Source organism: Anopheles funestus, chromosome X, assembly GCF_943734845.2.
Source record: "Anopheles funestus chromosome X, idAnoFuneDA-416_04, whole genome shotgun sequence".
Classification (NCBI taxonomy): Eukaryota; Metazoa; Arthropoda; class Insecta; order Diptera; family Culicidae; genus Anopheles; species Anopheles funestus.
Genome location: NC_064597.1, coordinates 17,435,459 through 17,458,139, shown reverse-complemented (window position 1 = coordinate 17,458,139; position 22,681 = coordinate 17,435,459). Strand labels below are relative to the sequence as shown.

The 22,681-nt window shown below is 41.6% G+C and overlaps 1 long non-coding RNA gene across 2 annotated transcripts in view; it reads right to left on the bottom strand.

Annotated features, from left to right (window-relative positions):
* LOC125760486 (uncharacterized) overlaps positions 1 to 22,386 on the bottom strand; it is a 31,532-nt gene extending 9,146 nt beyond the window's left edge. The window contains exons 1-2 of one of the 2 annotated variants that reach the window (XR_007418007.1): positions 21,925 to 22,386; positions 21,757 to 21,857 (exon numbers count right to left, since the gene is read on the bottom strand). This is a non-coding gene — a long non-coding RNA (uncharacterized LOC125760486). Of the gene's footprint in view, positions 1 to 21,756 lie in introns of both variants that reach the window. The other variant, XR_007418006.1, reaches the window with a different exon arrangement.
* Between the last annotated feature and the right edge of the window lie 295 nt (positions 22,387 to 22,681).

Genomic DNA, 22,681 nt, shown 5'->3' with positions numbered 1-22,681 from the left:
TTATTTGTGCGTCGCTCCGAAAACTCCTTGAATGTTGATGGCAGACCGGATCCGATGAATTTGAGGTGGACGGGCGGCACCACACGTCAGGAGGTTGGCTCAGTTCGTGTGGCACTTAGCATCTCAGGCGTGCGCGAAGGGTCCAAGGCGTTCCATCTAAAAATAGTACACTCTGTTAATGACTTATCTCTTCCAGAACAATCACTAAGCATGGAAGAACTAAGTGCAAGGTATACTCATCTGAGGGGATTGCCTGTCGCCTCGTACTACAAGGCAAGACCCCGTATCCTGATTGACGTGGACAACTGGGGCCTAGGCAGGCCTCTCAAGTGCGCCGAAAGCGGGAGTAATAAGCCGCTCGCTACGAAGACGAAGCTAGGTTGGACTGTTTTCGGGGCACGCGGTGGATCGTCACGTCGAGAAGCGGTTCGTAGCTGCTGCCATGTGAGCATATGTGTTGGTGTTTCGAGTGACAATTTACACAACGCATTGAAGACACACTATGCCATTGAATCGCCGGGAATTAGTAGCACAAGGACCGTTATTCCGAAGGAAGATGAAAGGGCCAATGCAATCCTTGCCTCGGAAACCCGATTGCTGGATATTCGTTACCAAACAGCCTTACTGTGGAAATACGACGACGTACGGCTAACGTGTAACAGAAACATGGCCTTGAGAAGATATACGGACCTAAGAAAAAAGATGGTGAAAGATTCCGAATTAGCGACTGCTATCACCCAAAGGATGAAGGATTATTTTGGACCGATACGTTTCACCGTTGGACGTCGCCATGAGACACGGTCTGGAGCGATCTTCACCTGCCTGACAACGCGAGCGATTCATTTGGAGGTGGTCCACTCGCTTACAACAGCCTCCTGCACTCTGGCGATCCGCAGATCCGTCGCGAGACGTGGTAAGATCATCAGTGACCAGGGAACTAATTCCGTCGGAGCAGCGCGAGAGCTACGAGAAGCCTTGAAGGACGTCGACACGGAAGCGTTAATGGGAAGATTTTCGAGTCCGGTGCCGAAGTGGACTTTCAACCCACCTCACTTTGTTGGATGTTGGGAGCGCCTGGTGCAATCGGTCAAGAAGACGCTAAGCAGCCTGGATTTACCCAAAACTCCGAGCGACAAGCAGCTGACATCAACCCTAACGGAAATAGAACTGATTATTAATTGCAGATCACTGACGTACATACCTCTAGGAGACGAGATGGACTCTCCGATAACGCCAAACCACCTCCTGTTGGGAAGCTCGGACGGAGCTAAGCCAGAAGCGTTCGTGGATGATTCGCCGGTAGCTGTGAAGGCATCGTGGTGTGCTGCACAACGTAACGCGCAGCTATTCTGGAAGAAATGGAACGAAGACTACTTGCCAACGCTAACCCGGCGAACGAAGCCGTTCGAACCAGTAGAACCAATCGCGGTCGGCGACATGGTGTGGATTATTGACGGAAACCTACCTCGCAGTTGCTATCCGAAAGGATGTGTAATCGCAATAGTTAGGGCAAGAGTCGGTCAGGATAGACGCGCGACGGTACAGGTCTACAATGACGTTCGTTAAGTGAAGCACCGGGTTGCTGCACTGGAGGGGGGGGGGAGTATGTTGTGAATAACAACGCGTCATTGTTTTGATTAGAATGCGGTGACAAATATTAATCGATTATAGTCGAATATCGATATTATAGCAGACGAATTTCGAGGACACCGGGACGGAACGCTGTGAAAGTCGACATAGTTTGGAAAATGATGGCCGTTAATGAAAATGGAAAACTGTATAAATAGGGGCCAAAAGGCGCGCTTTCGGCCTCTTACATTCCAAATACGCGGCAATAAAGACCAATTCGTGGTCGCAATTATTTACAACAATAATACTAACAACGGTGGTGGATATGTAGGCTGTTCTTTTAACACAAATAACTTAGATGGGGATGTTAATGTAGAGGAAGTGCAGTTTAGAGTTGATGGCGATTACGATGATTTAGTTGTGGATCCTGGTATTGAAAATACCACATTACCAGAGGAGTTAAATAAGTATAGTCAATTGGAGGGAATAAGGACGTTCGAAGAAGCGTTGAAATACTTTTTTGTAGTAAGCCACCTCTCGCGTGAAAATGGCAATTTGCTTTTGGCAATCTTGCGGAAGTTTTTAAACTTAAATCTTCCAAGAGATTATCGAACTGTGGTTAAGACACCCACCACGATTGGCACACAGTTAGTCCCGGTTTCAGCTGGTTTAATGTGGTACCAGGGGGTGCAAACGGTGCTAAAAAATTATTTCAAAGGAGTCGAAGCCGAAATAACAGCAGACCATTTTACCATTCAAGTGTCTGTTGACGGTTTTCCTCTGCACAAGAGTTCTCCCACTCAGTTCTGGCCTATACTAATTAAGGTGTTGGAATTGAAAAATGCTCCAGTTATGCCCGTTGCTATTTTTTGCGGGCAAACAAAACCGGGAAATGTTCAACAATTTTTTCAATCTTTCGTTGAAGAAATGAATTTCCTCATTGAAAGAGGAATGAAAATTGGCGATAAAGTAATCAGTTTTTCTATAAACGCCTTTGTTGCCGATACTCCAGCACGGGCTTTTATTAAATCAGTTATGGGATGCAATTCCTTCCACGGATGCACTAAGTGTACTGTTGTTGGAATAAAACATGAAAACAGAACAATTTTCGAATCCGTAGATGCCCCGCTACGCACTGATGAAAGTTTTCGATCAAGAGCTGATAAAGCCCACTACAAAGAACTTCGTTCCCCTTTGGAAAATATAAAAAATATAAATATGATAACTCATTTCCCTTCTAGTGACCGCCTCCACTTAATAGACCTGTACATGACCTGTACAATGGGTACAGTCGGAGAATGTTGAAAGGTTTGCTAGCCCATTCATTCCAAAATTTTTGTCGGTGGACTCCCCGCAAACAGAAATGGGTGTCTCATTATTTAATGCATCTAAAGCTTCCTTCAGAAGTGCAACGTTCATATCGTTCCTTACAAAATATCGCATATTGGAAAGGCACGGAATATCGCTCTTTCTTGCATTACATTAGTCCGATTATATATGGCGATTTTATGTACCAAGAAGCATTTGCACATTATTTGCTTTATGTTGGTGCTGTAACGATATTTTCATCATCGGCCTATCAGGACTTATGGCCACTGGCAAAAAGATGTTTGAAAATATTCGTTCAGGAGTTTCAGACGCATTATGGTCGCTCCTATCTTGTTAGCAACGTTCATAACCTGTTGCACATTTATGATGACGTTGTGGTCAACGGACCATTCGACAGTTAACACATTAATTAACATCCCAAAAGTTAGGAATTTTTAAAGTCGATAACGACACCCCTTGCACGAGAGTAGAAGTACCTTTGAGTTTGGTTAAATGTAAACTAGTTAGGATTCCCTTGCCTTCTCAATCTCTTGCTCGTTCTTCATTCAAGCCTCTTCAATCTGTTGCATGCGCTTTCTTTCCATTGCTTCACACTTTCCTATCCTAGACACGTATATTCAGTTATTGGTATTAGTTCAGGTTATGGGTTTTAAAACGTAGTCAAAAAAATAAAAAAATATGTTTTTTGCACTTAGTTAATTTTTGTTGTAGATAACGAAATGATGATGATGTTATTTTTTTCAATTTAGTAACAGTAGAAAAAAGATGACGTGATTAGTTTTGAGATTCGCGCGCGTTATGCTGGGTTCATTCTCGTTTTCAAATGCTCATAAAATGTTTATTTATATTCGTATATAACTCAAGACTATGCATGGGAAAGAGGGCGGGCCATCATCATCATTTCAAAAACATGTATGTATAACATTGAATCTAACAATAAAAATGTGTATCAATAGCTCAATACATAATTATCCTTTCACCTCAGCAATATATTGATCCCTTGGTATAGAACACATACGCATGTCATACTAATGTTTAGTATAAAGCCTTGCTTGTCGCTTGTAGATTTCATTAAGTATTCCAGTTTGTCCCAGTATGATCTATGATCATACTATGATCTCTGCCCCATGAGCTGTACGTTGAACTCACTGTCGTACAGCGAATGCGACTCACTAGACTCCGGGGGGCTGTCGTTAAAACGGTTAACATCCAATTCGAGATGGATGTAGGAGTTATTTATTTTAAAATTAACAAAAAACACTATGATTGATAGTTCCTTAAATTAACCTTTTTAGTTTTAAATAAACATCCTATCCAACGCATTTATCAGGTTACCTAACGCATCGCATTAAAAGCTAAAACTTAACAGCTTCAGCAGGAAACGGTGGACACAATCACTACACAGTATGACGTGGAACAGGAACAACGAATCATTATGCAGAATGTCCAAAATACTGCAAGCATGATTATTTGTGGTCAGGTAAGGTGTTTGTCATTTTATCCCAATTAATTTTCATTCATTCGATGCTGTATGATTGTAGTTAATCCCTGTGTATTCTTTTTTCTAATAATACTTTACTGATTTATTTCCGTTCTGTCGCTGTTACACTGCTTTACTGCGTGCATGCCGTTTGTTCCGATTATTTGAGATGCATCATCCACATGTGCTACTACTATTTGCACGTGTTCTAAATCTGGCGATTCCGGAACATCGAGCATTGGCATTCACGGCTACATACTAGTATCTGAAGTGCTTTTCAATAAGTTCCTGTACAATGGTATGTACAACATTGATGTTCTATTTATACTGAGCGCGAACTATTACGTTAAGCACAGAAGTAAGTTTTGTAAAACATAACTTTTCCGCAATAGCATTATAATATTTAGTAGCAAGTAATTTAATAAGCTAAGCTAGCTTCTAATCGGCCAGGCCGTTCCTTATGAATAAAAAAACTATTATCTAATCTAATTAACATTTTTTCGGTGATAAGGCTTCTTACAATTACTTGTTTTAATATTCTTACACCTAATAAATTTGCTTTTAGTATTTTTAAATTTTTTAATCAAAAACTGTTTGGCATCGGCGTCCCTAGTGCAGTTACCTATTGTTTTTAGCACATTGAAAACATGGTGGTATTTTACAAATTCCACCTTCGCACCTGCTACGTTTCCGCCGTATCCTGTCCATGAGCATTGTGCCACGAAAGATGGGCAGAACAACGTATACAATGCATCATGCATCATTCGTTGCTGCACTGCACTTTACACTCCAACCAATTAAAAATTTCAGTCCAATATTGCTTCTCCTCAAGCCGGCAGTTCAATGCACTTAACATTTCTTCATTGGTGACAATGCTGAAAGAAAATTCCTTAGGCGATGAAGATTTTGTTAACGCATCTACTTTGGCATGCACCACTGCAAGACACTTTTGAGTTATAAAAGATGCCCGCGTATTTTGCTCCACCATGCCGCGAAGAACAGTATCGTGCCCGGTACTGTGACTGCTTGATGGATCCCGAAAATGGAAAATATATCAAACCAAATATTATTTGATATTTTCAATCCAATCATATTACTTCATTAGGAAATAGCTGCATAATTACCTTTCTACTTGGATTCCAACATTACGGAAGCATTGCAGTTTTGCTTTGTATGCATTTGTATCCATGGTTTTAACCTGTGGAAGTTTTTGATTATTAATAAATACACTAATAAAAAGTATTATTTTCTTTACTACTCACAAGTTGTGCTCGATCGTCGAATCCCAATTTACGGATGAAGTGAACAAATTAAGGTGAGAAATTATTAAAAAAAAATCACAATTTCAACAAATATTAATTTCATTCTGTTCCTTTCCAGGCTGGTTTTCATTCGATTCTTGAAAATTCAACTGCGCGTTTTACAATGACATATGACATAGCGATATATGACAGTGGTATTGCACTATGTTGCAAAAATGTTTTAATTTAAATTGTAATATCAATTGTAAAATTTTAATTGTGTAACATTACAATTCTTTATTGCAAATTTGTAATATTTCTTTATTGTAGATACCTTCTGAAATACAAATAAATACAAATAAAGGCAAATATATAGCCCAATAAAAAGTAAAAAACAATTTAATTCGTGTCCATTTTAAATCATGAAGAAATTCCACTATGCATAAACAATATCTCACACATACACCTACATGGCTTCCTCCTTCAGTCACTAACACATGCGCAAAATAGCTCTTCGGATGACGGGCTTCAGACGGGCTTCACCCGGGCTTCAGATTGACGTCCTGAAGCCCGTCTGAAGCCAGCTTAACGAAGAATTTGACCGCTGGGACGTTTTCGCATTTGCACTGTGGGAATTTATTTTTTATTTTTAAAGGTTTATTATTGTTGTTTTCAAATATTCGTTATTGGATTTTAATGTTCAATTTTCTATAAATGTTTTTGGCATGTACACTATTTCTTTAACTATTATATCATATATCAATATCATCTATTTCGATGTTTTTGGTAAATGGTGGATTGGCTATGGATTCTATGTGTGTTTTAGACACAGGGTATCCCGCAATTTTTTGACACTTTCCCAAAATCTTTTGAACGTTTCTCAGAGATTTTTGATTTCGTCCCATAATCTTTTGAACGTGTTCTCTTTTCTCAATGCTAAAATACTGTGTACTCTCGTCGGGGTTCCAAGTTCTACTGTTTATACCTTCGTCATTATTTCATTACAACTAAATTCATTATTTTAAAGTAGTTCCTATCCGCTATTGTAAATTCCTATATGCTATAATTCAGTTGATATACGTATTGCATATTGCATGGCGCCAACAGAACGTTTCCCAGAGATGATTGATGATTGATGATGATTGATTTCGTCCCTGATTATTTGTGTTCTTCCAATCTAATATTTAAATAGCTACTCAGAAGTATTATGCTAAGAACTTTAGGGAAGAAATTAGCTCCATAAAGTAACATTCAAAAATAATTGGGAAACTGTTAAAAAACCATGGGACGAAATCAAAAATTTCTGGGAAAGTGTCAAAAGATTATGGGACGAAATCAAAAATCTCTGGGAAACGTTCAAAAGATTTTGGAAAAATGTGTCAAAAAATTGCGGGATACCCTGTGTGGAAAATCGGCGGACACTGTGACTTTAATCCACGCTCGTACACGTCTACTATCAAAAAAGCAAAAGCCGTAGTTTGGTTTTTTCTCTTTATTTTGAACGCTAAAACGGAGCCAAGCGCAAGGATAAAATTTATCAGTGTTCTCTTCTCCGTTTCTCGTATTCCACTAAACGCTATCTGTACTTGTTCCAGTCTCGTTGACAATGGGCCTTCCTGACAGATCGCCAACTGTCACCACTTACTGGTGATGGCCGCGCACATTACACCCTGTATTTCCTGCAATCCTGTATTCCTACTTATTCCCTAGCTTATGAATTAAACAGTTCCATATTTCATTCTATTTACAGAGTACGAGTTCGATGCTTAAAACAATCACAACCATTTGCATGTAACTATTTGGTATGTATTAGTTCCTGTAATCCTGTATTCCTACTTATTCCCTTGCTTATCAACTAAAAAAGTTCAATCTTATCCTATTCTATCCTACTTACGTTTTACGTTTACGTGTTAAATTATCACTATGTTGCAACTTTAATTGCATCCATTTTTTTAATTCTATCTCGGAACAATTACCACCTAATTCTCTAATAACTAGCAAAATGTTACGATATTTACTAAAAGGTATCTTAATCCCTCCCTTTCCTCTTCCTGTCCATGACAGCTTTAGCAACATTTCAGGACCTATCACGGTATTTAATGCATCACACGCGCGTTTTTTGTTGCTTCCCTCAGCAATATTATTTTTTAGCCACTGCACAAATTCATTGCGCGTATTTTCATTTTCCAATTTATGTTCCAGGGCACACATGTCTTCGTAATTATTCACTGTATCGAAGGTACTTTGGCGGATGTCCGAAAGAGCAATTGCACTGGCGTCAGGAAGCAGCAATTGTACGAGTGCGGTCAGCTTATCAATTTTGTTCTGCATCATATCATTCTGCACTTGAAGGTGACCGACCGTCCTACGCATCAACCTTACCTCCTTCACCAATTGCCCGTATGATGGAGCATTGTTCCGTTTATTAGAATCAGTACTCGGTTTTTGTGAATCCATCTGAAATACGTTACATTATTTTATTAGCGCGTTATTATATACATTTTAGCATTAAGTACAGTTAATTTAAACACTTCTTACTGTTTACTTTATGAAATTTACTCTGATGATGCGCACTTGACTGTGTGCCGATTGAATAAAAAAATACAAATTTCTTTGAATTTCAATTTTGACAATTCCCAGCGGTCAAGCTTTCATGCGTTTCACCTCGTTTCATCCCCTTCCAACCCTCCCTGGCCTATCTTTTGCGTGTCAACACAAGCTATCTCTGTTTTTTCGTTCGTCAAGCATGTTCTTGTCTCGCACTTTTCACATTTTGCCGAAGTTCGACGTGCTCCGCGTTGTGTATTTACACACCGAGCTCATGGAATATCTTTGTGTGTGTAGAAAACCATTTTGACAGCATCGTCATTCTTCTTCCGTCATATTTTGTGTTGCTTTCGAAGTGCAAGGTTTGGTTAGTTTATTGCATAGAATAGGGAGATAAAATGGTTATAAAAGGATAAAAATGGTGTCGAATCGAAAGAGCACGCGTTTTTCAAGTGACTAGATAGTTTAGTTAGGGATGTGGAGTTGAAAAAATGCTTGGAAATAGGGAAGATGCTTGACCAGCGTGCCTCCGGAACAAAGTGGTGCTGAACCTGTTTCATGGCTGCTGAGAGTCTGGTAAGGCGTTTAATGCAACGAATTATATCAATTACATGCAATTTTCATTACGCTTTTACAATTTCAGCTACATCCGTAACAATTTATTGGCACGGACTGCAGAAAACCAGGCAAACACAGTGTACAAAGTACCACGCAGAGAGGACAAAATTTTACACCACATAAGTACGTACTTCGAAATATTACAGAAAACTTTTTGAAATGATTGTTGATTTCAACTATTTTCTGTTTACAGACCAACACATTTGCCACATTTTCCAGCAAGTGAAGTGTAAGCGAGAAATTTGTGAATAAAAAATAGAATAATTAAACAAAAAAACATTTCATGTTTTGTCCTTTTTAATTGATGACAACTTTCCATTATGCATAGCCAATAACGCACCCATACCTACGCGGTTACCGCGCTACACACGAACACATGCGCAAAAAAACTCTTCGGATGACGGGCTTCAGACGGGCTTCAGATTGACGTCCTGAAGCCCGTCTGAAGCCCGCTTAACGAAGAATTTGACCGCTGGGATATATTCTATCTAGTGGAGAAGCAGAGTTTGAAATGATGTATGAGTATTCGACCATGTTTCCTTTCAAAATCTCCCATTTACCTTTTCAATTCAACGCTTGAATTGTTCCTTTTAATGCCTCACTATTATTGTTATTTCCCGTTGAATCTTTGTCGTGAATTACACAATAAAAATTGCCAGCCATATTCAAATTTTGAATATTGTTTTGCATGTAGTTAGCCAGTGTTTGATTGTAAAAGTTTTCACGTCTTTTTTTGTTTTGTGACCCTGACGGTGCATACACATTACAAAGTGTCACTGTATCATTTATCCTCATCACAATTATCCAGGAATCTGGACTACGTGCTATGTTACTAATTTTGATTCCATGCTTTTGTGCAATTGCAGTGCCACGTCTAGCCATATCAATGTTAGTGATAATTTCAAAACCTGTAATAGATATGTGTTCGTTTTCTAGTTCCTGTATGGATACTATATCGCGCTCCAATGTATAAACGAAGGATTTAAGTACCTCTAATTTATTTGCGTTAATGTTTTTTTATGAATATGGTGGTTATGTTGTAGCATAACATTGCTTAATGGAGTGGAGTGGATCCATTTCAATGCATTAATTTCATGTTGTAATCTTCCTCGACCTTCCTCTTCTTCGCTTCTCACCGATTTTTGGGGTTTCAGATTCTCATTCTTCTTCAGATGAACATTCATCTGTGGTTTCCTTTGCGTCAGACTCTACTGATGTAGGTTCAGTTGGCACATTTACTGATACATTTTTTGAGGAGTGAGTGTCGTTGCATATTGATGTTTGTTTCACGGTAGTCTCTTTACTCTGCTTTTCAGTTGGTTTTCTGGTTTGGCCGCGGGGCCACGACATATGAGCCTTTCCTCTAAACTTCCTCAGTCATTCAAATCCCTCAAAAAACGTCTGAAAAGCAAAGTCGCCGTGGCCGTTTGAGGTTTTCCTCAAATTCTGTCACACAAACAATCACTCATGCTGCCTCTCTTTTCGTCAGCGACAACAAACAGTGTTTGACAAATGCTACGTATTTCATATAATTGTAATCTTTGTTCGAAGGTGTTTTTTGAACAGTTCAATGGTAAATATGGTCAATAAAATGTTGTTTTAAGGAAAAGAAAGTATTCAAGTACATTTTATCAATCAAAAGAACGAGTTTTAAGGATAAATTTTCGCATGAAAAGTTAAGCTTTTAAATTAAAACGTATATGTAAAAAACGCGAATATCACTTTAGTTTATTAGAGACGCTTGCACGAACCAAAAAATTAGTCCGATTTATTCGCTGGTTCGCTTTCTACAACAAAAATGGGGCCTTTCTTCGACCAAAGCTTCTTTTTATCGCGTTGCACTCTTTTTTCTATAAATCCACCACGGTGCTCTGTGTGCCTATTGCCAACCGCCCTATCGAGATCTATGTACAACATATATATACATATATGTACATATACATAGGTACATATGTAAGTGGGCGCGAGTTAATGATGAGCTCTATTTCCGCGAACGTTGACATCAGCACCTCGTCCGTGGGCTTCCTTTTTTTTGTTAACGGGGAGGGGACCTTCAAAAGGTACCCACCTCTGAGGGCGGCTTGCGGCTACAAACCAATCCCTCCGAGATGGGTTATGTGGGATTCATCGTGACGCTGGGCCCGTGAAGCGGACCCTAACTAAACCACTCCTCGACCTGATCCGAACCCTGCCGATGCGCTTGATGTGCGTAGTACTCCATGCAGGAACGTTTGTGCGATGCACCCATCCTGTTGACGCGCTGCTGCTTTCCAATGTTGCTACTGCGTCATCCGTCCTAGTTGTCTCAGCTGCTGCTGCTGCTTCGTGCCTTCCTTCCGCTGCTGCTGCTTAATTCCGCCCGTCCGTAGCCGCTACTTCCGGTGGGGTCTAGCGCCTGCTGCTGCGCTGGTTACTCGTTGCTGCTGCTGCTGCTTCCGTTGTCGTCATCCTTTGGTGCGGTCGCGGCGGCAGCTGTTGCTGTCCCGTTTGTTCCGTGTTCCGCCGTCGTTGTTGTCGTCTCCGTCTGGCCGTAGGTGGACTTTCCTCATTACATCTCACTTGGAGGTTTTTTAAGATGGTCCTTGCGGCGGTCCGGACTGCTTCCCATGTGTTGCTGTTGGCACACATTTCCGCTGCAAGATTTTCTATCGTCAAGTGGGTGTGGCTCTGCTGCTGCATCTCGTGTTGGGTTCGAGCAAACCGTGGGCAGTGGAACATTACGTGGTCGACATCTTCCACTTGGTGTTCACACACCGGGCAGTTTGGCGAGCCGTCAAGGATGCCTTTTTCTTTGCCTTTTTTTTTTTTTTGCTCGAAGCGCTTCGTCAAGCTCCCGGGCTGATCCGACGAAGTTTGTCCCTCTATCACTGATCATCTCTAAGGGGTTACCACGCCAAGCTATGTGAAGCGTCGAATCGCCATTATGCAAGACACCGTGGTCAGCGAGTGAGTCATCTCCAGGTGGATAGCTCGCGACGTGAGACAGGTAAATAGGACTCCCCATCTTTTCTCAGCTCTTCTTCCCACGGCAACTAGGAGGGGCCCGATATAGTCGATCCCTGTAAAGGAAAACGCTCGCTGCCCGACTGCAGTACGTTGATGTGGGATATTTCCCATCGAAGGAGACTCCGGTTTGGCTCCGTCTACCTTACATCGCTGACAGGAGTATATATTATATTATATACTATATAATACCGCGCTCGCAGCTCGCTAACAACTGTACGGTGGTTACAGTGTTTGTATCGTTCGTGATAATCGAGTATTAGCAGCTCGGTACCACGATGCTTCCGCGGGAGGATTATCGGTTGTCTGAGTGGTTCGCTGATAGATAACGTCTCGGCAAGGCGACCTCGCATCCTTGTTAGTCCGTGTTCGTCGAGTACCGGTGATAGTTTGTTCCGTCGTTTCAAACAGTTCTCCGAGCACTTTTTCAGTAATTAAATCGTAGCCCATGATCATACCCTTATGTTGTTCTGCTTGTGCTTGAAGCTGATTCACTACTAACGTCGAATTCGATATCCAGTTCCGAATCTCGAAACCTCCTTGCGCGTGTACGTACCAGACTTCTTTTGAAAAGTAGAACGTCATCACGGTAACTGCATATACAGCTGGATCGCCGTGCGGTTCGTCTCCATCCCAAAATATCATCTGGCTTCGTTGATCCTGCTTGCGCATCGTCACCTGATGAAACATTTCCCTAATGTCTCCTACAATCGCTCTACGATACTCTCTGAATTTAAAGAGAACAGAGAGTAGCCCCACAAGTAGAACGAGACCCGGTAAGAGAAAGGAATTGAGGCTAACTCCACTCAACTTGGCCGCTGTATAAAAAACCATACGGATTTTGGTGGGTTTGTATAGATTGGTTACGGGAAATATCGACAGGAACCAGCCGTTGAGCTGTTTGTTTTCTACTTCAGAGGCGCTTAAACGTCGGATATAGCCTTTTTGGATGTAATCGCTCATTTTTGTTATCACTGCAACGGCTAAATCCGGATCTTTTTCCATCTTCTTTTTCAGAGTCTGGTGACTTTTTAGTGCTACAGTGCAAGCGGATGTCGTCGTACCTCCACAGTAAGCCCGTAACAAATCGATCGCCCTGCAGCTTGGTTTCCTTGCGTAGTATCTCTAGAGCGCGTTCGTCATCTTCAGATTTAAGCGGATTTTGGAGCTTAACGATTCCGAGAGAGTTCAATGAGAAAAAGGCCTTGACCTCGGCTGTCAGTGCACCATCCATGTTGTCTTCACTGCTTCAAATATGGAAGCTTATGTGGATTTCGGCCTTGTTAATAGTTGCAATAGGACATGGTCCATACAAAATCCAGCCCAGATGTGTTTTTGTTGCAATCGGTTCATTCACCTTTCTGTCCTTCGGCACATTTCAGCGGATTCCCCACTCGACAGTTATCCACCCCAATCAATAGCCGAGGTGTGGCATTAACATAGGAGATCAGAGGTAGCCCTTTCAGGTGCAGATAAACGGCTTCCAATTGATTAGTGCTAACCGACTGCGCAGGCGACGCCAAATTTTTAACCGTGTGAACTTTCGCCAACTCGTGCACTATTGCTCCATGGTACTCACCGGAAATCCGAACCGGCAATTGCACTAACGCCGTTTCTTTTCTGGTGGTTTCGCCTGTCCACCTTAGACTCAACGGTTTTGATAACCCGGATAAGCCCAACTCGTCCAGAAGGCTATGATCCATAATCGTCGCCGACTAACCTTCGTCCAGAAACGCGAACGTTTTGACGGTCCTGCCATTGTTCCCATGCACCGTTACCGCTACATATCGGAACAGGGTGTGGTCGTTTGAGGCGGAGAGTGTCAGACAGTGCTTCTCCGCTTCGTTCACCACACTTAGAGCTCCATGCAACAGCTTGTGGTGCATTGTCTCGCAGCCGTTCATCCCGCAAGTTGTCTTTATGTGACACCAACCCCTGTGGAATTTAAGACACTTACGGCTCAGTTTACTGTCTCGTACGTGGTCCTTCCTAGCAGCAACTGTCATCTTTCAAAGGCGCTCGCATTCGTTCAGCGCGACACACACTCTCTGGCATGCAAAACATTTGGGTCGTGGAGGAACGTACTTACTCCTCGCGTCTGGGGTGTGCACGGTCAGATGCGCCGTGGTCGTCGGGCGTTGCTCTGGACGGCCAGGTTTCACGCTGCGCCGACGATCTGCGTCACTCGATGTTTCGGTTTTCACCGGAACAACGACGATGAGGACTTCAGCTAGCTCGCCAATCCATCTTCCGAAGTCTGACAACGTCACACTCTACTTTCTACAACAAAAATGGGGCCTTTCTTCGCCCGATGCTTCTTTTTATCCCATTGCAGTCTTTCTTGTTTAAATTCACCACGGTTCTCGATGTGCCTATTGACAACAGCCCTATTGCGATATATTATATCTCTATCTTTCACTTTTTCTATCTATCTTTCACTTTCTACTGACTATCTTTCACTTTTTCAGCACTTGACTCTCCAGTCAGCTTTTTTTTTCGTAAACAGTAGTTTGCGATTATTTGCGCATGTCATCCCGTAATGAATTCCTTGATCACAGTATTTGCATGTTGGTCTGTGGCCTCGATGTGTGGCCAAACTTTTAACACCAGCAACTGTGATGTATGATGGTATTGGTTTATTTAACTGCATCGTTACATGTCTATAACCGTTCATACCGCTCATCCACGTCCTGAAACGAGTACGGATGTTGTTTAACACGGATTGGCTGATCTTCATTGAGTATTTCGATCGTAGCTAGGATGTTGTTCATCCTAGCATTCAACCAGCATTCTTGTCATTTCCTCTTTTGTGCCTGACGTAGGAAACCCTTTGTCTTCGCACTTCTTTTGGAGTCCGGTGCGCGTGTGGTTCTGCACAAGGATTAGCACATTATCCTCTTCTATTTTGTTTACACACGCCATCTTACGCACTCGCACTCTTAACGCACGTCGTCTTACGCATTTGCACTCTTAACGCACGTCGTCTTACGCACTTGCAGTCTTAAGCATTCGTCATATGTGCTTTTCGTCTTATTTAAGCACGTCGTCGTGTGTGCTTTTCGTCTTCTCCAAGCACGTCATCTTTTTCACACTAATTACTTTTAAATCGTGTCGCTCAAACTTTTCCCGGACGGGCCCCCATGTAGGGAAGGGTATAAAGAAAACACAATTTATTCAAGTATAAGTTCACTGTTAAACCGGTAGTGCACTCTGCGACCGTTTGACTACGAGTGCCAAATTGTACCCAGCGTGCCCTTTTTATCTCTCTCCTTCAGTCCGCTCGGGCTCTCTTTTTTCCTCTCTCCCATTCCCATTCCCACATATATGCAACTTTGTAACTGGCGGTAGTCACAGATTCGTTTTCGGTAGATAATTTGGTAAACAGCGCCTTTTGAGATGAAATTTGGTGGTGTAGCGTGGAAAATCGTTCGTTGCGTTCTTTCCCCTTTAAGTGACCATATTTTTTTTGGTTATTTTGGGCTCATGTTTGGTTTGATAATGACAACGTAGTAGTGATGGGTCATACGATTCATTTCACGGCCCGACCCGGAGTCGGGTGCAGCAATATCGGAATCGACTCCGACCCGTGGGTGCAGCGGGTTCGGGCCGACCCGTAGGTATAGGTAGGTTCAGTAGTTCCGACCCGAACTCGCTGCACCCACGGGTCGGAGTCGCTTATGGCAGCTTGCACCTACCGGAATCGTAGCACCTACTGGACCTACTGAACCTACTTCGAGCCGAGTCCGACCCGAACTCGCTGCACCCACGGGTCGGAGTCGCTTATGGCAGCTTGCACCTATTGGAATCGTTGCACCTACTGAACCTACTTGTATCTACGGGTCGACCCGAACGGGTTCGGGTCGCTTATGGATGGCTCCGACCCGGTAGGTTCGGGTCGACCCGCCCATCACTACAACGTAGGTTTTACACCGTTTTCGAGCCCACCTAAACAACTGTCACTCGCTTCTCGCCGCTTGCCAAGTGAAGCTAAATGCTCGCCACTCAACTAAACATGCGCTGCATTTCTCACCGATTGTCAATCGTAACCAAACATTTGGAAACTGCAACTGGCAATGTTTACACAATGCAGACTTCGTTTCTTCACAAAATAAATAAATATAAACACTCAAACGTTTTCTGTAGTGATTTCATTGTCTATTTCATTTTTATTTAGAACAATTCATAATTATTTTACATCTCATAATTCATTCATAATTCATAAAGTAATAAATTCAAGTTCATGAAAAATATAAAGCTATTTAGCTTGCCTATTGATGATCCTAATCCTCTATCATTTCTTCTCGCAAGCATCGTGGAATATAATTCCGCATATGTTGGAAATAGTTATCGCAGTCTGTTGCTGTAATTAATGTTCTTCCATTATTAATCGCTGACATCACGTCATCTTCACTTTGTGGATTGGCCCGTTTACAAAAATTCTTCAGTTGGTTTAGGGTTGATACCGTTGAAGGGATGCAAAATCAGGTACGGACGCTCGATCGACCGGATGACGATGCTATGGATTGATACCGTTGAAGGGATGCAGAATCAGGTACGGACGCTCGATCGACCGGATGACGATGCTGTGTTGGTTTGGGACTGATACCGTTGAACAGTTTTGATAACTGTATCTATTATCTATGATCAAGCAATGCATTTCCATCGTTTCGCTTTTCGGGGTACAGATAAAGGGTCTTCAAAGAATAATTAAATTCACCTATTTCTTTCGCTACTGTGGACTGACAAAAACTTACATTAAACATTTCCAGGATTCGGCTGGTTAACGCATTTAGCGATATGGTGCAGTCTTCGTCAATCCATGCAATTATTTGCTCGCGAATTGCTGGTGTTATTTTCTTCTCCATTACTTTTCCTCGTTTATCTGCATCTATTTTCAACGTCTCGCTGTATTTCCGCAACACATTATACACCGTCGAGCGATTTATGTTCAAAGCCTCCCCGATTGCAGCAGCTGAGCTTTATTTTCCGTAAGCGAGAATAATTCGCTTACGGTCCTCATTTGATGTTTTAAGTTTCCGGCGTGCCGGTGCATTGTCTTCAGTTAAATCATCAGCCATTTCTACAATCAAAATATATTTTATTACTGAATTTACGCTATAAATACACCGCTGAACACCCACCGTATGTATCCGCTTGCAATTTTCCGTTGACAACACATGGTTGTTTATCGTGATCTGTCAACGCACCGAAGGAAGTATCGAACCCCACTGTATATACGCATGTGTAAATTGCTCATAGCACATGTTTAGTTATAATTGGCAATCGGTGAGACTTGCAGCGCATGTTTAGTTGAGTGGCGAGCATTTAGCTACACTTGGCAAGCGGTGAGAAGCGCGTGACAGTTGTTTAGGTGGGCTCGAAAACGGTGTATCTACTGTTATACACAGCTTAACAGTAACACTTAGAAAGTAATCTGTAAGTATGTAACTGTAACGCATGTAACTTAACGAACGAACTAACCGATTAAAGGTGCGTCTACACTACATCACAACTCGGTCGTCAAAGGAAAAGTAGAACAAATGTAATAAATTTAATTTCCAAGAAAGGTTTCGTGAGAATTGAATGTGAAATAGATTTTACTTGATTTTTTTTGTAAAGTACACTAAATGTCATTTCATTTCTTTTTCATAGGTAAGGATTTTTTTATCTTTCGCTTTTATTTCTCTTTTTCAAACATTTTTAAAATTTTGTCAATATTAAATATAGTAATATGTAGATTAGCAAATTGCTTTGTTAAAATATTTTCTTTTTAAGTGATTTCCTCCATTTTTTATGCATTCAATGCGGGATCAGGTTTAATATTTTTAAATTAACCTTAAACGCTCAAAAACTGTAATTAGGTTTTTTGTTATGCTCATGCACGGTTCTTCCGAAAACTGTTATATTGTCTAAATATTTAAAACACTTTTCCAGATTAAGTCCGGACATAGCGACTTGTATAATTCACGAAAATATCGATGGCCTTACTTTCAAACCCATTGGAAGATGTGTCATTCGTTATTGTCCAGATTGAGTAGTAAACGATGTTATTGTTCTATCCTCAGGCTTTAATTCACATTGGTAATACCCTTGCGCAAGGTCTAAAGGGGGAAGTATTTAGTTCCGCTTAATAGCCAACCAATAATTACCTCTGGTTATGGAACATAACGGTGTTCCAAACCGTCAAGCGAGGATGCGTTCCTCCGCTTTTCAAAATTCAAAATAATGCGTGCGTTTTGATACGCACTTGACCCGATGACCTCGTGTTCGCACGTCAGATATCGATGTGTCATATGGGAGCGTGCGTGGGAGAGAATTTGATGCGTAAAATTCTCTCACTGCATCCTGCGTGAGTTAGTATTTAAGCTGCGTGCGATCGATGATATGCTCTCTTGTTCGGTGCGTTAATTGCTAAACAAAGCAAGTGGCAATAAATTGTAACCAGTTTTAATTGATCGAATCGCTCTTTATTTTTTTTTTTAACGGACGGCTACGTGTGCGTAAAACATTGGTGACCCCGACGTGATTCGCTGCGTGTGATTTCTCGAGTTCGCGTTTGTTTTAAAAAAAGTGCTTTCGTGACGTACGTTGTCGTTCTTTGCGGCATTAGACTTTCTCAATTGTGCTACGTGCGAGTGCCAATGTCGACGGAGGACAAAATTATGGAGGATGATCAGAAGTTGATGAAAGAAGCGTCTCGCCAGCTAACATCGCTGGAAGGCGCAATGGGAAAGTATTTAGCGCAGGCTCGTGAAGGGAACATGTCCCAATCCATGACCAAGATCAAGGAGGAGCTCCTCAATGATCTATGGGCCGAAGGAAATAGGGCACTGTTACGTTTAGAGGCGATAGCGGGTCCACAGCCGCGACGTGAAACTTTTATGGAAGCTTACGCTCAAGCTAAGTGCGAGCTGAAGAAACTGATGGTGTTTGAAGCCCCACCTGCCTCTCAGTTCGACGTAACGCTCGCTTCAGCTCCTTCTCGTTCGGATCATCTGCCTCGAATTGAGCTACCGAAGTTCAACGGTGATCCGTCGGAATGGCCAGCGTTCGCGGGGCGCTTCGAGAAGCGCATTGCGGGCCTTACCGGAGACGCCGAACGGTACGCGTTTTTGGTGAAGTGCTTTGACCGGTGTGAAATCGCTCGAAATAGTTGCGAGGCGTTCGAAAACGCTGGCATGCCTTTTGATAAAGCATGGCAGAAGCTCGAAGAGCGGTTTTATAAAAAACGCGTGGCTTTCCTCGGTCATTTTCGGCACATAACAAACCTGCCCAAGATGACTACGACGTCATCTAATGGGCTGATGAAAATAATCGACGTGGTTGAAATGTCGCTTTCAGCTGCAAGGCAGATTGCAGGCGAATCGGGGCGTAAGCCTAGCGTGGGAGAGGACGGTCTGCTGGTCACTATAGTGATGTCAAAGCTGGACGATGAGACCATCACAAGGATCTCACGCAGGCTGGACGCTCAAACCATTCCTACGTGGAAGGAATTGCGCGACGAGCTCGACAGATTGTCGAGCTTGATCTATTATGAACCGCGTAGGGCCGCAATCCGTCCAGATCGTGATTGTAATAGTGCAAAGGTGCGACCAGCAAGAGCGATGCTTGCTACCACGGTCGATCCAACCTCAATATATGCAAAGAAAATGTATCGTATTGTAGTAGTGTATTGATTTTTTGTATAAACTTTTTTTCGGGCGAATAAGATATGGGTATTCCATTCTTATTCTTTACTTTATTTAGTTCAACAACCTTTTCTTTAAGCACTTAATTAACTTGTGTTTCCACTTCAGGCTTTTGGTATTGTGGTAACCTATATTGTTTAGTATAAGGATGATTGACATTTTCTTGTAAATGTAATGAAACTACAAGCAATTTAGTTGTGCTGAGAAAATCGATTTCTACACAAAAAATATGAATGAATTATAAACATTTAATTTCGTGATTTCTGCCCATTTGTTTCTGTGTCTTAGCCATTTCCAACAAAGACTTCACAGATCCAAATTTTTTAGAATTTTATTTATTTTTTATTTGTAAAGCGATCCGTTCACTTACACGTCTGTTCAAAAACTGACTGCCCTTTCGCTAGACTTACTCATCGTCACTCGATCATCTCTCCGAAAGGATCTTGTTCCGTTTTCTCACTTTTCCAGATTCTCTCTTGTGCAGCTTCTCTCATGTGTTGACAGCTAATCCTTTCGCCCATGATGAATTTTCATTTTTTTTCTTTCTTACCCCTGTCGGTCATACCCCTGTAGGGGTTGTCGACTTAATATAGTATACTGATCCGAGGAAAAGGTTCCATCTGTTTTGGTTTTGGTTTTTTTTATGAATAAAAGGAAAACCTTATCTCCCACGGCTATATCAGATTCTTTTGCTCCTCGACACGAGTCTGCGTATGTTTTACTTACTAATTTACTGAATGTATCCTGCTCGCCCACGGCTGACCTGTCCATCTCGGCTGCTAAGTTTCCCACAGACTAGGAAAGAATCCAAGATAACGCCATCCTACTAAAAGTTCAAAAGGAGTTATGTTATGTCTGGAGTGTGGCTTCATTGTGTTATGCATATGTACGTAAGCTTTTAGAGAATCCTTCCAATTCCTTTTTTCTTTCTTGGCACCGGCTAGCGCTTTTATAATGCCCTGGTTTTGTCTTTCAACCGCTCCATTGGACTGTGGATTCAGTGGGATCGATTTGTTAACTTTTACGCTTTTTTCCTCCCAGTACGTGATAAATTCAGCACTTTGGAAGGGTGGACCATTTTCACTCTGTATTTTTAGTGGTAATCCCCATGTATAGAATATTCTATTTAGCGCCAATGTAGTACTCTTTGCATCTAGACAATTCATCTCGGTCACAACTAAATACCGTGAATATGTATCCACTACTATCAACAACTCTCCTGTTCCACAACGTTGTTTTTTAACGAAACTCTGCACTTCCTTGCTCATGTTAGGCCACCAAAAATACTCCCTCATAATGCGTTTCATAGCAGAAATCCCAATATGACCTTCATGAGCCTTCTCCAATATTTTCATTCGTAATTCAGCAGGTAGGATAATTTTATCCTCCTTGAATACCATTGAACCTAGCAAACGAATCGATTTAGATTTTGCCTCATATCTTCTAAGATTTTCTGGCCAAAACCCGGACTTGGTAATGGCCATTCTTACTGGAAGAGTCCCTCATCCAGCGTATAATGAAAGTGCTTATCGTTATCCTCATCGAAAGGCTCGTCTTCCTGAGTCTGGACAAACAACCGCGATAAAGCGTCTGCCACGTACAAATGACCCGTAATGCGCTTCATAGAGAAGTCATAAGACTGCAATCTTAATGCCCAAGCTTCAGCTCTTGTAATTGCCCGCTTGCTTTGTCGATAACCCTCACCATATAGAAATTCGTTAGCATCGGAATCCGTACGGATGACGAACAACTTGCTTGTCAAATAAAAAGCAAATCGTTCTACCGGTCTCTGGCATTTCACATGTGTTTAGGTGCTTGGCAACGAGCGCTGGTGAAATAGGTGAAACATTTGTCAAAACGGAGCTTTTATCACGACAAAATGTTGACAAGAATGGTGACAAAAGCCTCAATTATCATACACAAATTGTAAAGACAACCCAGCGGTCAAATTCTTCGTTAAGCGGGCTTCTTAGTGGCTTCTTAAGGACATTAAGAAGCCACTAAGAAGCCGCTTAACGAAGAACTTTTTTGCGCATGTGTTAGTGTGTAGTGCCGCGTAGGTATGGGTGCGTTATTGGCTATGCATAGTGGAAAGTTGTCATCAATTAAAAAGGACATAAAATGAAATGTTTTTTTTTTATTATTATAATTTTATTTACAAATTTCTCGCTTACACTTCACTTGCTGGAAAATGTGGGCAAATGTGTTGGTCTGTAAACAGAAAATAGTTGAAATCAACAATCATTTCAAAAAGTTTTCTGTAATATTTCGAAGTACGTACTTGTGTGGTGTAAAATTGTGTCCTCTCTGCATGGTACTTTGTACACTGTGTTTGCTGTTTGGTTTCCTGCGGTCCGTGCCAATATATTGTTTCGGATGTACCTGAAATTGTAAAAGCGTAATGTAAATAACATGTAATTGATATAATTCGTTGCATTAAACGCCTTACCAGACTCTCAGCAGCCATGCAACAGGTTCAGCACCACTTTGTTCCGGAGGCACACTGGTAAAGCATCTTCCTATTTCCAAGCATTTTTTCAACTCCACATCCCTAACTAAACTATCCAATCACTTGAAAAACGCGTACTCTTTCGATTCGACACCATTTTTATCCTTTTATAACCATTTTATCTCCCTATTCTATGCAATAAACTAACCAAACCTTGCACTTCAAAGCAAAACAAAATTTGATGGCCAAAGAATTACGGTGCTGTCAAAATGGTTTTCTACACACACAAAGATATTCCATGAGCTCGGTGTGTAAATACACAACTTCGGCAAAGTGTGAAAAGAGCGAGACAAGAACATGCTTGACGAACGAAAAAACAGAGATAGCTTGTGTTGACACGCAAAAGTATAGGCCAACGAGGGTTGGAAGGTGATGAAACGAGGAGAAACGCATGAAAGCTTGACCGCTGGGAAGTTGTCAAAAACGGATGATTTGTATTATGACAGTCAAGTTTGTGATCTGTTGGAAAAATCAAATTTAACGAAAGGAAAGGTTACAAACAAGCAGGCTAGATTTGCATCCTTATACACAAACGGAAAGGCGAAACTCTCAAACAACTTTCCGTCAGCTTTTTCTCACGGAAAGGTGCCAATTTCGGAGCGCGTATCATATTTTTGTTGCATTTCAGTGCATAAACTATTGGAATAAGCAAGTGTTTTTGTAAAAACATTAATTTATGAATAATTTTTCATGTTTT